General features: G+C 37.8%; 1 long non-coding RNA gene across 1 annotated transcript; it reads left to right on the top strand.

Annotated features, from left to right (window-relative positions):
* The first annotated feature begins 137 nt into the window (after nucleotides 1–137).
* On the top strand, nucleotides 138–3,103 carry LOC129181751 (uncharacterized). The gene is made up of 3 exons (XR_008570491.1): nucleotides 138–280; nucleotides 2,779–2,916; nucleotides 3,008–3,103. It is a non-coding gene; the product is annotated as an uncharacterized LOC129181751 (long non-coding RNA).
* The last annotated feature ends 2,042 nt before the right edge of the window (nucleotides 3,104–5,145 follow it).

Below are 5,145 nucleotides of genomic sequence, written 5' to 3'. Positions count from 1 at the left end.
GGCCCAAGTGCTCATGGGAAATTGAGTCCGGAAATCGAATAGTCAGTCGGACACACTGATCTGTATAGTACATCTGGATGGCTCATTGGCGATGACTTGTGAAGCCACACGGCCGCCATATTGCCACTCGCAAGAAACACTTCTCGACAAGCTTTTGCATTCGTGGTGAACTTCTTTTATTAATTCGGATTGGACTCACATTTTGCCTTAAGATGCCTGCATGTGCAGCTATTAACTGCACAAATCGCCAGTTCAAAGGCTGTGGACGAACATTTCACCTGTAAGTATGATTGAAATGTAGATTTATGATTGATAATTTAAGGGGTTTTTTGTACTGTATTTTCGATCGTGTAAAATTCCTCTGATTAAATGTATGTCCAGAATTGATACGTGTATATAGCTCTATAATAGCTAAGAGGAAATTTACGTACTTTTTTGTTATATCATGATATATGTATTTTTTTAAGGGACGAAGGTTGCGTTACTTGAAGGAATTGGAGAATCTCAGTGTTTCCATGATGCTTACCAGGCATTGTATACAGTGCAGTTAGCAAGCCAGTTTGCATACAATTGACCCGGCATGACCCTTCATTTGAATAAACAACATTTTGTTGCTGTATATTTGAGATTGCAAACAATGTATTGTCTTACCCAAAGCATATGGTTTTGTTTCAGTGTTGTTTTTTTCTGTGTGTGTGGGTGTATGTGTTTATGGTTATTACCCATTATGGTTGTCACCTATTATTCCTGTGGTTTTTGTTCAAATATATTTCTATATCAGAAAAGATGTTATTTATATTTTGTAATACAAAAAAAAAATCAGAAAAAAAATCAGAAAAATGTTAAATGATTTTAAAACTTGTCCAAAGTCACTCTCTTTGATGATTCATATTTTGTACTGACGAGAGCATAGTGAATTGTATTAAAGTAAGGAAAAAAAGGATCATGACCATGGATTTTAGTGGAAAAAAGGCATGGGATATGCAGTTAAAATTAAAATCTCTTTCTAGAGGAGTAAAACTATGCATTGCTATAGGGGAGTGCTGAGCCAAGGTGCAGAGTAGAATTTTGTCCCAAAGGCAATGAGAATTGGAAGGGGAAAAAGTACATTTAATATAGCCGTATCAAATCGTTTTTAAGGGACGAAGGTTGCGTTACTTGAAGGAATTAGGAGAATCTCCCCGCTTTTTAATTAGATGTTCTGCGAGCCTCTTCATCTGCTTTGTACACTATGCATGCTGTCGAATGTAGTCGAGATGTGAGTGGTAAGATGGCGTCTCTGTGGCTTCAGCGGCTTGCACTGCGGCGTGCGACGTATGAGCCATCCAGATATATTATACAGATCAGTGGTCGGAGAGAAGCATGAACTTTTTTTTTCAATCAACTTTATTAATGCCTTAAAACTTACATTAACAGTGCATCAAACCACGGGCATTAAAAAATAACAGTTGGATAACAAAAACACATAAAATAAATCATACAGAAATCAAGATTAGGGAAATAAAAACGTACCAGAAGAAGCATGAACAAAATATTCTATATTTAAGATGAAGATTATCACGCCAGCGAACCAGGAAGTATAGCAGAAGCTATGACAAGGAGACAAAATAGTTCCGTGTGGATTTAAAGTGTCCAGAAACAAGTTCCGCCCTCATTGCCGCCACAATACAAAGAGTTTGAAGAAATAAATACTAAAATAAAAATATACAGTTGTTACCACAAGAACAAAGACGACATATTACAATAATAAAAAGTGATTTTACAAGAATATTGTTTATTTTCATATTTTATCACTCTTTTAACACTTAACTGAACGCGACATGAAAACACCAATAAAATGACTTAAAATTATGACATTATAAAACAATTAAAGTAACATTAAGACTTAACTTAAATTAAATTTTATTTAGTATTTTACTGTTATTACTACATACTGTCATAGACAGTATGTGTGGAGTCCAGGGTGTACCCCGCCTCTCACCCATAAATCAGCTGCGACCCTAATGAGGAAAAGGCATAGAAAATAGATGGATGGAAATTATTTAAAGCTTTGATGGTGACTTTTTTTTTTTTAACTACAGGTTATAAGATTGCAACTTTCTTCAAATTACTCTGAATGGGAAAACATTCAAATTCAAAATATTTGCACCATGAACAAAAACACTAAAGACAATTTTTTAACGGTTACAAGGTTGTTTTAACAGTAGTACATTTATAGCATCAAATAAACAATACAAAACAACAACAAAACTCAGTTTTAGTAACAGGGACATTACAGTAAATACATTGGCACTTTGTTTTTGCACAGTTTAATACTTCATCAGTGTAAAAATTGCAATTCTGCAAACCGAGTAAAGTGCTTTTTTTGAGAGATTATCAAATAAACTTTTAACAATCAGTGCAAGAAGGCATGTATGTAGAAGCTGCATAGTTTTAACCATCCAAAAGCCAACTCTTACATTGAAAACAAACAACTGCAATTTAAACGGCAATTAATGGTGCCATCATTAAACGCATCATCAAATCAGCACTGCTTAAACATAGCAAAAATATCTGGAATGTTGCTACGATTGTCTTTGTACTAATTAACATCTTTGGAACTGATGCTATTATGCATGTGTACATTGTAGTATGCCATTCATGTGCAGGTGCTGAAAATCCACCTAGACGACTTTCTTCAGTGACATGAGAATGCTCGGTTTCTCTTCCATGACACGCACAAGTAAATTGTCGATGTATTGCTCCAACTCCGCGATTTTTTTTATCCTTCTCCTGCAGCTGGCTGTCCTGTTTTACAACCAGGGAGATGAGTTCATCCTTGGTGAGCATGGAGTACGGCCCCTTTGCACCACTTTCTTTTGCCTGAAAAAACAAAATAAATACATGCAGTACATCTTTTAGTCCATTTTAAAAAAGGTACGGCCATCGCTTGGTAATCTAAACGATACCTTTGTTTTCTCCTTAACTTTACCAACAAGTCCTGTGCTTTTATCTGATTCTCCCTCAGTGGCTGAGACAGGATGCTGTTCCTGAGTAGTGAGGGGTTTCATGGGATGAAGTCTGCAAAAAACCCAAGAGCACAGAGATTAATGAAACATTTCTAACATAATACTTTTTTTTTGTTGCTTCATTGTGTTGTTATTTGACATATTGACAAAATGATCCAGAAACACTGGCCAAGACCTTTAATATGGTGTATGGGTCAATAGGGACTTAGGGACTTGCTTCGTGCTCATAATCAACCACCACCAATTTTAATGAGTCATCAACATATTACATATTACATATTACATACCAAATTTGGAGGCGATTGGACACCAAAATCATACACTGGCACTTTGGCAAGATAATAAACCATGCTGGTTAAATCCATACTGAGGTAACAGGAGGTAACAAATCAATCTGCTAAAACAGGTTTCAGCTCACAGCCCCAACTAAAAATGAACTGTATCGTATGGACACAAATAGCAGACAGTATTTTTCTCATGGTAAAGGCCTGAAAAAGACAGGTGGTCCTTTATTCTTGGTCTAAAGATTTAAACATGCAAACAAACGACGTTTCTTCTTGTCACACACAATAGTGACTAAACTGATTGTTTCGGATTCTGTCTTGGGGTCTTGAAAGAGTGGCGTTGCCTTATATTTGGGTCAATAATATTACATGCAGTCATATAACATGGACATACAGTATACAAAGAACACAGAGGACATCCCGTCTCTCTCTCTCTTTTCCTCTCTCTCTCTGTCTCAGAGGCAGAGACATACACACACACACATGCACAAGCACACACACAGATACACACATCCCCTGCTATTTGCATTACCACCCCAACCCCAACACCCCTCCCTCCTCTCAGCCTTCTCCCATGCAGGGATCTAGAGCACATGCAGTCAGACAAGCACACACACATACACACACACACACACACACACACATGCGCACACACAGAGACGCAGTAAGATGCAATTACTTTCAGTTACATGATTTGAAAAGTACCTTCAATTGGTGAAGATGCAGCTCTCCTGTAAGTAGAAAAAACAAATTTGGTTTTCAAACTAAACACCATAGATAATTTACATAAAATAAATAAATTACATAATTACATACCCATGGCGTGCACTGTCTTGTAATCGTCTTGAAGCTCTTTGCCGTTATGGAAACCTATCGTTGACGCATGCTTTTTTTATACAATCCCCTGGCCCACATCATCTGCTTCTTGTGAGAAAACGGCGGGAATGTTCACGATGACAGAATTATACAGTATATACATCTCACATATGTTTAAACAAAAACTACCAGACCACCAGCTCAGCCCGCCCCTACGCTTAAGCAGATGCTAGAAAAAGATCTCTGAAACTTTAAGATAGTTGAATGAGACAATTGCGATTTTATGCATCTGAAGCAGTGAACAAATAACTTTTTTGAATTTTCCTTTTCCTCTGGCTATACACACACACACACAGAGATATATATATATACACAGTCAAACCTGTCTTAGCGGCCACTGACAGATCCCCCACAGAAAATGTACGTGTTTGTAGACCCTGTGTATAGCGGTCACCTGTTTTGTATCCCTTGGTCAATATCTGACCGCATATAGCGCCCAAAATACTCAAGCAGAAGCTTCATGCACGAAAAAGTTTTTTTTTTTAATCAATGAAGGCATCGTGTATAGACTTTAATTACTGAGTCGTAGCTCAGTCACAATCATTCACAAGATCCACACAAACTGTCAGTTGTTCGACATAAAAAAAAGCCGTCTTCTTTGGAGCTTGTTGCAGACAGTGACACCGTTTCTTTCCTAGTGTGAGACAATGTGCACTGGTCAATACTGTAATGCCCCTTGTTGTGGGGAAGGAGAGACTCACTTTAATCGCTTTATTAACAGCAGAGAACACTGCAGGACTTTACATCCCGCCAACATCCACACACTTCCCAACTCTCTCGACACTCACAGCTATCACTCAGCCTAGCTCTCCTGCTCGGGACGTCGCACCGTCACTTCCCGATGAACTAAAGCTGTAATGACACTCTGCCGTATATATAGTAGCACAGCTTTGTTCTGTGGGTGGTGTAGAATAACAAGCCTAGTTGTTCTTCACAACTTTTATCCGCAGTCCCACAGTGCCCTCTACTAGTCAACA

The sequence above is a fragment of the Dunckerocampus dactyliophorus genome, chromosome 5 (genome assembly GCF_027744805.1).
Source record: "Dunckerocampus dactyliophorus isolate RoL2022-P2 chromosome 5, RoL_Ddac_1.1, whole genome shotgun sequence".
NCBI lineage: Eukaryota > Metazoa > Chordata > Actinopteri > Syngnathiformes > Syngnathidae > Dunckerocampus > Dunckerocampus dactyliophorus.
The sequence above is the reverse complement of the archived record's forward strand: the minus strand, read 5'-3'. Positions and strand labels throughout refer to the sequence as shown.